Source organism: Panthera onca, chromosome F1, assembly GCF_046562875.1.
Source record: "Panthera onca isolate mPanOnc1 chromosome F1, mPanOnc1 haplotype 2, whole genome shotgun sequence".
NCBI lineage: Eukaryota > Metazoa > Chordata > Mammalia > Carnivora > Felidae > Panthera > Panthera onca.
Genome location: NC_138355.1, coordinates 33,980,769 through 33,992,758, shown reverse-complemented (window position 1 = coordinate 33,992,758; position 11,990 = coordinate 33,980,769). Strand labels below are relative to the sequence as shown.

At 42.7% G+C, this 11,990-nt stretch overlaps 1 pseudogene; it reads left to right on the top strand.

Moving 5' to 3' along the window:
- The first annotated feature begins 10,303 nt into the window (after positions 1–10,303).
- Positions 10,304–11,049, top strand: LOC132685738 (small ribosomal subunit protein eS10 pseudogene; annotated as a pseudogene).
- Positions 11,050–11,990: the final 941 nt, after the last annotated feature.

Below are 11,990 nucleotides of genomic sequence, written 5' to 3'. Positions count from 1 at the left end.
AAAGCGTGAGCGGGGGAGGGGCAGAGAGGGAAGGACACACAGAATCTGAAGCAGGCTCCAGGCTCTGAGCAAGCGGTCAGCACACAGCCTGATGCAGGGCTCGAACCCACGACCCGTGAGATCGTGACCTGAGCTGAAGTCGGTCGCTCAACCAGTTGAGCCACCCAGGCGCCCCTACTCTCTCTATTTTAAAGTCAGTTGATTAGCGACTTTAATTCCATCTGTAACCTTAATTCCTTTTGCCATGTTGCATAGTATATTGACAGCATTCAAGGATTAAGACATGGACATCTTTGGGATCCATTATTCTGCCTACCACAACCTCCAAGCTCTGCGAAGACAGAAAATGTTTCATAGTCTCTGTTGTATCCCCAGTACCTGGAGCAGGGTAAGTATTCAATAACTGTTTCTCAATTCCCCGCTTCCTTCCCTGTGCTATTCTTGCAGGTCCAGTAAAGAGGGCTGGCACTAGGGCTCCACAAGAAGGCACTTTGGTGTCTACTCATCAAAGTGGGCTAGGGGCGCCTGGGTGGCTCAGTCGGTTAAGCGTCCGACTTCAGCTCAGGTCACGATCTCGCGGTCCGTGAGTTCGAGCCCCGCGTCGGGCTCTGGGCTCATGGCTCAGAGCCTGGAGCCTGCTTCCGATTCTGTGTCTCCCTCTCTCTCTCTGCCCCTCCCCCATTCATGCTCTGTCTCTCTCTGTCTCAAAAATAAATAAATGTTAAAAAAAAATTAAATAAATAAAACAAAACATAAAAATTCTACAAAAAAAAAAAAAAAAAGTGGGCTAGAAAACCTCATTGTGGAGGTTGAACAGCCCTTTTCCAAAAGATAGGAGCCATATCATAGATGTCATTCAAGGCAGGGACCATGTCTTCTATATGTGTGTTCCCTAGCACGGAGAACCTGGCATACTTTTCGAACTCAGTGTGTGTTTGTTGAGTGGGTCACGGTGGGACAGAAGTCCAATTGGGGCAGAAAAGCTAGTAGCAAGGTATCCATTAGGGCAGTGAGTCAAGGTGAGAGAAGTAGAAGTCATTTGGGGGTCACTCCCATGTGACCACAGGTATCTGAAGCTGACAGGGGTGTATCAGTGAGGCCCAGATTGCTAGTGTAGAGAATCAGATCAGTGAGGAAATCAGCAGCCAGAGACAAGGCAGTGTGACAGCAAGAGAAGGGGCAGGGGACAGCAAGAGAAGGGGCAGGGGACAGCAAGAGAAGGGGCAGGGGCTGGGTTCAAGAACGTGGGTGTGGGTGGAGGTTAAAATTGAGGGAGAATATCAGGAACCTGCTGGAGAGTAGGAGCAAGCTTAACCATGCCAGCTTCCTGCTCCATACCCCCAGGTATTTATATCATTCCTCTGTGCCGAGAATCTTGACCTAGCCACACGCCCCTGGACACTGGATGGTGCCCATGGCATGGGAGCAGGAGCAGCAGCAGTGAGGGGCTCTGTCCCAGACATGAGCTGGGGACAATACAACAAGTGGCGGTCACAGTAGATACAGAGCCGAATATGACACAGTCACCATCCTTGGGAAATCACAATTTCGGGCAACAGTCAGGCACTAACCCACTATTATGCAAGGTAGTAGATTAGAATAAAAGGGGACTAAACTGAAAGTTCTTTAAAAAAAAAAAAAAGGCCTCATTTACTCTTCGCAGTAATCCATGTGGTAGATATTATTTCCTCCATCTTATAAACGAGAAACAGGAGACTCAGAGAGGGAAGGTACTTTGCCCAAGGTCACACAGGTGGTAAATAGTAGAGCCAAGCTACAACTTTTCGATTTCTCTTACTCTCTCTGTTTTGCTATATTGCCGAGCACAGCACCAAGCACATAATTCTTAAGTTCTTGTACTTTGCACACATTTCTATTATAGCTCTATTTTAGCACTAAGCTCTTGGTAGAATAATCACATCTCGCTCATGCCAAACGGGACTTGCAACAGGATAGTTATATGTTTCTGAACCTCCTTCCCTACGAAACTGTGAGCTCCTGGAGAGAGGAGCTTCAGTAGTCGCTCCCTTTGCTGTGGTTTTGCTTTTCATGGTTTCAGTTAGCTGCAGTCAACCGTGGTCTGGAAGCAGACGATCCTCAGTCTGACATAGCCACAGAAGGTCAGCTGTGGCCTAATGCTACATCACAATTCCTTCATCACTCGTTTCATTCCATCTCATAAGGTAGGTATTTTATCATCTTATATTATCACAGGAAGAGTGAGTACAGTACAATAAGGTATTGAGAGAGAGAGAGAGAGAGAGAGAGACCACATTCACATAACTTTTACTTTAGTATCTTGTTATCATTGTTCTATTTTGTCATTGGGTAAGTTGTTAATCTCTCATCATGCCTAATGTATATGTTAAACATTATCATAGGTATATAAGTATAGAAAAAATAGTATATACAGAGTTTGGTACTATCCACAGTTTCAGGCATCCACTGGGTGTCTTGGAACTAATCCTTCATGAATAAAAGTGAGCTACTCTATATCCTCTTTACCTATTAGCCTCACACATAGTAGGTGTTCAGTAACTTGGAGTATGAATAAGTGAAGTTTAATAATCTATGCTATTATAATCTATGGACAGGATGGAGAACAAAGAGGTTCTGGGCTGAAATGGTGGGGACCCTCTTTTTCTTCTCAATGTTAGTATAGTGCCTGGCACATTAAAAGTACTCATGGGACACCTCGGTGGCTCAGTTGGTTAAGCGTCCAACTCTTGGATTCGGCTCAGATCATGATCCCAGGGTTGTGGGATTGAGCCCTGCATCGGGCTCTGTGCTGAACATGGAGCCTGCTTAAAATTCTCTCTCTCTGCCCCTCCCCCACTCACGTATTCTCTCTCTCTCTCTCTGTCTAAAATTTTTAAAAAGCATTCATAAACATTAGTTGAACAAACGAACAAATGAATGGATCCTGCATTTACATTCCTGCATTTTAGAATCCTAATTCTCATTATAACAGTAAAATCCTATCCACTCTGGGCAGTTCTAGAACCAGTAGAGATACTGTGTTACATTCTGGGGATCCTCCCAGCCCAAGGAATTTCACACTGTGTCTACAGAATACCCCAAAGAGACTCCAAAGAGACTACACTTCAGTTCCAAGTAGTTGCACCACAATCATAAACACAACCACAAAGGGATAGAAACAAACCTCTATGAGTGGGAGGCCCAACTCCTCCCAACCGGGGGAAAGCATTTCTAAACAAACACAAAGGGGCTTACACCTGCTCCAGATCCTGCCAAAACAATACAAAGCAGACCCATGAAAGTCAGACTGTCATCAAGTGAGAACCCAATGGGGCCAAACAGGAAGTTTCCTGGAGAAGAAGAGATTCCAGGGATTAATGGTGGTCAGAGATTGATCTAATTCTACTGTCTTCAGGAAATATTATTGCACAGTCTAATGAGTCATACAGTTCAGGCACATCATATAGTTTTAAGCAGAGATGATAATAAGAATAACTGACTTTTACTGAGTGATTACTGACTACCAGGTTCAACACTAAGCACTCTTTAACATGAGCTCACTTTTCATGGCAGTCCTGAGACCTGAGACCTGCTAACACCGGACAGGGTGGTAATCTGGTCATGGGACCAGCAAGGTAGGTGAGAGAAAAGTTAAGGCGAACACAGTACGACAGCTCAGGGCAAGAAGTCCAGATGTCCACCGGCAAGAGACCCGGCACAGGTGTCTGCCAGACCCGACTCCTTAAACTGACGACTCCCAAGACACCAGGGTTATTTGAGGAAGTTTTAAAAAGACAGCTTTTTTGGGTCCTCCTAAGATTGACCAAATCTGAATTCCTTTTTTTAAAAAATGTTTGTTTATTTATTTATTTTTGAGAGAGAAAGAGAGCGAACACAAGCTGGGCAGGGGCAGAGAGAGAGAGGGAGACACAGAATCCGAAGCAGGGTCCAGGCTCCATTCTGTCAGCACAGAGCCCTATGCAGGGCTCAAACCCACGAACTGTGAGATCATGACCTGAGCCGAAGTCGGATGCTCAACTGACTGAGCCACCCAGATCCCCCCTAAATGTGAATTTCTAAGAGCAGGGCTTAGAAATCTGTATTTTAACCTATATTTTTAAATATATATATTTAAAAATCTCTATTTTTAAAAAAGCACCCTGAATTAACTCCAATTTGTGTGGATGTATTTAATACACATAGGGCCTTAAGGAAAGTGCAAATGTTGAAGTAACTCAGGACTCTGTGTTGGCTTATTCCCAAACTGCTTTCCTTTAATACCAGCTCTACCTGGTCCCATGGCTCTGAAACCTCAGCATTCTGGTGTTTCTCTGGACTACACTCAGTCTTTGAATCTGAGTCAGTCTGCAACTCCCTAGGATTAACTTGACTCCCTCTGACATTTAGTGCTACCCCAGGTGCCTATGTCCTTCTACCCAGTCTTTGCATCCAGCCAAAGCTGTGCTGAGCCTCATTAGTGAGGGTGTGGGAAGGGACACTTTGGATTCAGAATACCAACAATCAGAGCATCACGTAATAAGATGAGGGCACTATAAGGTCTGTCCCAACCAAAGACTTGATATCTACTTTCTGTTAGGAGAGGAATGAATCCCTTACGGTCCTGAGCCTACAGATAAGAGGATACATGTGAGGAGGAGAATGAGAGGTCTGAGCTTAAAGGTGGAGGTAGGATCATCTCAACAAGTTCTGAATCCTGTTCATGGGCCTTCCTTCTGCATCAGTAACCATCTCCACCAACCCCTGTCTCTGGTCTTTACTGCAGGCAAACCCCTCTGCTCATTCTTGGCAACCATCCCTGATACATAGACAAAAATAGGCCAGCTGGCCTCTGCGAGCACTTTGCCTTCACTGATGAGAAACAAACGCCCATTTGGTTTACTTTCCCTTCAAATGTCCAGGAAGCCTCTTGACAGAAGATACTGGGAAGGTTTAGTAAAGGCCAAGGGTTTAAGTTTTGAAATCTAAACCATTTGACAGGCCCTGCGAAGGTGATGAAAGCCAAGAAACTTATGGTCAAGTTGAAACCCTCCTACTTTAGGTCTCGCTAGATGTGGTAAGACATTCATCAGGATTGCTTAAGTGCAGAAAAAAAATCAAGTACAGTGAAACAGCTTTGTGCTCTATAGAAGAAAGAACTTTCTACTAGAGCCTTTCATCAAGAGGAAGAGTAGGCCCTGGGGAGGCATGACAATATTTTCACTGGCTGTGACTCCAACTCATTATCTATTAGCCATGCCACAGGTGTGAGGTTGGAACAAGATGACCTTCTAATCCCTAAATCCATAACTGTGATCATTATTACCATAAACCATGAACTTACAAAATTTTAATCCTAGGAATATTTTTGGATGTTTCAGTCATTGAGAATCTAAGCAGCCTCAGCTCTGAGCAATGTCTGCTAATCAGCTTTCTTTTTTAACACAGTATCTGGGGGCACCTGGGTGGCTTAGTCAGTTAAGTGTCTGACTCTTGATTTCAGCTCAGGTCATGATCTTATGGTTCTTGAGATCAAACCCTGTGTTGGTCTCTGCCTGCTTGGGATTCTCTCTCTCTCCTTCTCTGTCTGCCCCTCCTCTGCTTGTTCTCTCTATCTCCCTCCCTTTCTCTCAAAATAAATACACATTAAAAAAATAAAACAGTATCTGTCTTGTACACATTTTTCCCTCTGTCTGAAACACTCTGACCCTAGTTATCTGCATGTCTTGTTCCCTCTTTTCCTTCAAGTAGTCGTTCAGTTGTCACCTTTGCAGTGAGGCCTTACTAGACCATCCTATTTATCCAGCCTATCCTTTAATTGTAGTGTTTAAATCATTTATATTTAGTGTAATTATAGATACAAGTGCGTTCAAGTCTACTGTCTTGCTATTTATTTTTAATTTATTCTAGCTCTTCTCTGCTTCTTTTTACCTCCCTTCCTGCTTTTATTTGTATATATCAAAACATTTTTTAGTATTCCATTTTAGCTATTTCTCATGGGGTTTTTGTTTATTTTAGTGGTTTCTCTAGAAGTCAAAATATATATTCCTAACATCACAACCATATTTTGAAGTAATATTATAATATTATATCACTCCATGTACAAGGTAAGAAACATACAATAATATATTTACTCCCTTTCTGGCTTCCGTGCTACTGTTATAATATGTTAATTATTTCTACATGTTATAAGCCCCACAAATTCTTAATTTTTGGTTAAAAGTCAATTGTATAGACTCACTGAACTCCTATTCAATGACTTATAATGTTACTATTTTTTTTTCTTTAATCTTCAAACTGTCCCCCATTTGGTCAGTAGGAATCCCTTCATGTTATCTCCTGTGTCCTTTCGATATGTTAGTACTTTGTTACTTCTGGTAACAAGCCCTAGGCTCATCTTATACTTCCCTGCCCTTACCCTGAAATCAGCCATTTCTCCAAGAAGTTTTGGTTCCTTTTAGTGGAAGATGATCATCATAAGCGAGGATCTGGGTGCTCAGTGTGCTCCTTCCTTCTGGAGTGTCATTTATTGCTTCTAGGCCTTTGTCCTTTCAATGGATAGAACTCAGAAATTATAAATGTAAATGTAAATATAAATAAATATAAATAATATAAATATACATAAACATGCACATGTGTATCTATTTCCATATCTATCTATCAAAAACCATGAGATATAACCAATGCCTCCAATTCCAACCCAATATCGCAGGGTTTATCTTCCCCATTCCATACTTGTAACTCCCTTCACTAACAGGATTGGCTTTCATTATCCTGAATATATTACATATTTGCTTAGTCCACCTGTATGTAACCAATGTCCTGGCTGTTCTGGGCCCAGTCCTTGGTCCTTAAGTCCCACTGATTTCCACCAGTGACATCAGGGCTGACTTTTTGTCCTTTGCCCCCCTAATCTCTGCTGGCCATGTTGGGGCAAAAACCTAGGCCCTGATGAAGGACTCAGTAGCCCTAACATAGAAGCAAAAGAGACGGCTGGATTTATTCAAGAGTGGTGGCCGGTAAAGAAGATGCAATGGGAAAAATCAGGGACCTTGGATGCTAAGAAGGCCACGGGATATGTCACAGGTTTCATGCAGGATGTAGAAGAAAAATATGTCAGGAGGCATGCTGCATTGGTTGAAATGGAGGGGTGAGAGCACTGGAGAGCCTGATAAAATCAGAGAATAGGTATGGTGGGAATCTGGGAAACCCCGTCATTTCCAACTAGTTAGCCAAATGTCTGATTATATCTACACGTGAACCACACTACAGTGATTGCACTGGAACTTTTACTGTCAAGTGGGTCACATCCGGGAGAGCTGCCATTAAACGTTTTTCCAAACGGGTTGCAGGTGCTTCCCCTCCAGTAAATTAAATCCCTAATAACAGAACTAAAGGAAGCACATGTACACAGACTGAATATAATACTGGCCCCCAATCAAAAATCATCAGGAAGTCAAACTTCAAGGCAAGCCCCTGTCCTGAAATGACTCTTTCATGATCAGATAGCACAGGTATCAAAGAGAAAAGGCATAGATGGACCTTTGGCCAGTTCCTGAACCCAGAAGGTCTGAGGTTCTGAGAGACCACCTGGAAATTGGATTGGTTAAAATCAATAAATGAGTAAATAAACCGGAGCTGGGCTTTGCAGACCCGGTAGGATTTCTGTCAATAAGAGGGAGAAGGAGTAGAGTTCACATGAGAAGCAACTAACTCACGGATCTAAAGCGAGCCACAAACACACCAGAACCATGTGACAGAACAGTAGATACATCTGCTCCACTGGATGTGACACAGGTCAGGGCCTTGGCAGAGTCACGTCTCCATCCAAAGCCAGGCGCTTGGTGCCACTTGGCAGTATCTGTGTTGTCAGTTTCCTCCTTTCTTCCCTATGATGGCTTTTCAAAATCTCCCCTCTCAGAAGACAGCCTTACTGGCTTTGGTAATAGACATCAAGACTATCAGTCATGAACTTCCTTGATCTCCTTCCTCTGCACCTACAAATTATTGCATCAAATTTTTTTTTATTATTTTTTAAAGTAATCTCTACACCTCTGTTTAAGTAATTTCATGACCCTGAGATTAAGAGTTTCATGCTCTAGGGGCACCTGGGGAGCTCAGTCAGTTAAGCATCCAACTGAGGCTCAGGTCGTGATCTCACAGTTTGTGAGTTCGAGTCCCGCGTCATGCTCTGTGCTGACAATTTGGCCCTGGAGCCTGCTTCAGATTCTGTGTCTCCCTCTATGCCCCTCCCCCACTCACGCTCTGTCTCTCTGTGTCTCGAAAATAAATAAGCATTAAAAACAAAAAAGAGTTGCATGCTGTACCGACTGAGTCAGCCAGGTGCCCCCAAATTATTGCATTTATATCTATTCACAACTTCTTTCCTTCCAAATCACAGGAAGACACATCCTGTCCAAGGCTAATTCTTCAAACTGCATTCCAACCCCTTTTCCTTCTCCCTCCCCAGAAACATTGTTGCCACAGTTATCACCCTCAGCACCTTTCAGGCTTTTTCAAAAGCCGTGAACAGGCAAATGTCTGTCCCACCAGAAGCACATGAAATTTTCATCCTATACACTTTAGCTATTTCCTTTTCTTTATCTTTTCTTGAATAGCAACACTTTTTTGTTGTTGTTAAATATCATTTTACGTGTTTTTCTAATTATAAAAGTAGTACACGTTCCTTATAGACTATTTGCACAAAACTGTACTGAAAGACCTTTTGTAATCCTGCCACTCATTCTTGGGTTTCCATGTATATATGGCTGTCTAACACTTCACAGCTGATATTTTGTTGAGTGCTTTCTGTGTGCCCAGCTCACCGTGATCCAATGAGAGACTTACCCACAGATGTGCATCGAGTCAGTGGCATAGTCTAGATTCAGTCTTAGCAAGTCTGGCTTGAGAGCATAAGCTCCTAAATTAGCTCCGTATGCTTCTAATTTACACCCAAATCAGAATCATATATAATAGGCAGAGGGAGAATTTTTCAGTACCACAAAATAATGTTTCAGAAATGTGATTTCTAAGCATAACCAAGATTTTCAATATAATGGCTGGCCAGTCTCCAGTCAGCTGTCAGCCCACTGGCACTTTTGCCCTCATCCTCACCGCTCAACAACACACACTGAGCCCACAGGGCTAAAGGCAACCTCTTTGAGGCCAAATCCAATGGACACTTTAGAACCCTTCTCTTTCTTGACCCCCGAGCAATATTTGAGACCATTATCCCTTCCTTCCTTCTGTCATTTAGTCAGTAAGTATTTATTGAGCGCCAATTATATTCTAAGCACAGTGCCAAGTATCAGAAACTTCCTTTTCTATTGATTTCCAGGACATATTCTCCTTTGCTTTCCTCCTCCTTCTCTGACCATGTTTTCTTAGTCTCAAACTTCATGTCCCCCTGGTCCTCAGCCTCATGTTAGGGTCTTCACCAGGGTCTCTCTGCCCTGGCTGTGCCTTAGAATCACCTGTGGCACATGCCTGGAGATTCTGATTCGGGGTGGAGCCTAGGCATCAATATTTGAAGATGTCACATGTCTTCCACTCAACAGTTGATTTTCCTCCTGTGTTCCTCATCCCAGGAAATGGCATACCTCTCCATCTACTTGCTGAAGCTGGAAGCCTTTCCTTCTCTTCCTCTTCCAATCAACCACTATGTCCTGTTGATTCTATCCACCTTCCACATGTCTCCATCTCCATTGTCATTACTTACATTCAGACCATCATCATTTCTTAGCTGGATTATTGAAAATACCCCCCCAGTTGATCTTGCCTCCAACCTTGCCTCACTCCAATCTCTTTGTTATTTTTGTTGTTCCACAATGAAAATAACTTTGCCGTTTCTTTCCTGATTATATAAGTAATACATGATCAATATAAAAATAAGACAATCATACCAAGATAAGGAAGAAAGAAAATGATTACCTGAAATCTCACTACCCTGAGATACTTCTATTCCTCCGTCAGCTTTTTAACCTTGATCAATCATATGAGAAAAGAGTCTGAACCTTGTCTCTTGCTGGGATTCAGATGCCTCAGGATGGCCCTCAGGGAGGGAGAATTTTAAGTAGGAACAAAGAGGGCTCAGAAGGAGTGAATATATAATTGGAAATAAATGGTACAATATCATAATGCTGTTTTGTTCTGAATAGAAGGCACTTAAAAATTTTTTTTCTATACCTTCCCTTCTCTCTCTTTCTTTACTTCCTGCACCCCACCCCTACGCCAGTTAATCAATGCTAAGAACTTGGTATGTATATTTCCACTTTTCTTCATGCTCACATAATCGTATATTGTGTTTGCCTCCTCACAACAGTGACCAGCTACAGAGGTTTAATTCCTTGAGGGTTTATGCTTATATGAACAAAGCCCAGGGCTCTATAAAGTGATCAGGGAGCCAGGTTCCTTCAAACTGTCTGCCTTGCGATCTTTCACACGGTCATATCTTCAAAGCCATAAAAATGTTTGTAAAAGTGCCAGCTATCACATTCCCATTTCAGATAAAAAAAGAGAATACCACTCCCCAGCCCCAGCCCCAGACGTAGCAGCCAACGAGATGTTGATGCCCAAGGAGAGCCGTATTGTCATTATGAACTCCTTTTCAAGAAGGGAGCGGCGATAGCCAAGGAAGACATCCACATGCCTAAACCCCCCGAGCCAGCAGACAAGAATGTGCCCAATCTTCACATCATGAAGACCATGTAGTCTCTCAAATCACAGGGCCACGTAAAGGAACAATTTGCCTGAAGACATTTTTGCTGGTATCTTACCAGCCAGGGTATCCAGTATCTCTGTGACTACCTCCACCTGCCCCCTGAGATCGTGCCTGCCGCTCTGTGTCACAGCCGTCCTGAGATGGCAGGCCAGGGCCCGAAGGTCTGGAGGGAGAGAGACCTGAAAGACTCACCTGAGGGGACACTGACAGAGACAGAGACAGAGACAGGGCTGTGTCCCTTGGTGCCAACAAGGAAGCTGAGGCCGGAGCTGGGTCAGCAACTGAATTCCAGTTTAGAGGTGGATTTGGTCATGGTCAGCCACCTCAGTAAAAGTGGACGAGATGGTTTTGTGTTAAATCTGTAGGCAGAAAAAGAAAAAAGAAAGAAAGAAAGAAAGAGAGAGAAAGAAGGAAGGAAAAAGAAAAAAAGAAAGAAAAGGGGAAGACCAATAGCAAGAAAGAGCTTCACCAAACACTCAGTCCAAAACTCCCATTATACCTCATTGGCCACTCCGATCTGCAAGACAAGGCAGGAGAAATGTACACACACACACACACACACACACACACACACACGCACGCACGCACATGCACATACACACACATACATGCTAACACACAAAAGATGTTAGGGTTTTTGTTTTGCTGTTAGCAGCAAAATTGAATTGGAGGACATATACACTGTTGCATACAGCTCTTCGTACTTAATCATATTTAGTGGAAATGCCTCCAAGTCACTAAGTATAGATGCAGCCTATACTTTTTAAATGGCTCCGTTACTCCCCATGGTATGTGCATGCTATAATGTATTCAATCATTCCCCTAATGGTGGGCATTCACTTCTTTTCAGTGTTTTGCCAACCACAAACAACAGCAAAAATATACCTTTGTACATGTATCTTTTCTACCATGATTTATTTCTGTAGACTAGATTCCCAGCAGGCGGATTGCTGGGTTGAAGTCCATATATATTTAACTGTTGTAGTCTTTCCCTGATTGCCAAATAGTTTGCAGCAATTCATCTTTCATCCAGCAACGGATGAATAGCCGTTTCCTCTTCACTTCCACCAGTAGTAGGTGTTATCACTGTTCTTAATTTTTACCAGTCCAGAGGGTATATAAAGTGCTATTATATTACTACTTTAATTTTAATTGGCATCTTTAAATATATTTTTTGGACATTTGGATTTTTCTTCTATGAATTGCATTCATATTATTTACCCGTCTCTATCAGGTTTGTCTTTTCAAATCAGTTTCTTTTTCTTTTTTTAAGTTGATTTATTTATTATAAGAG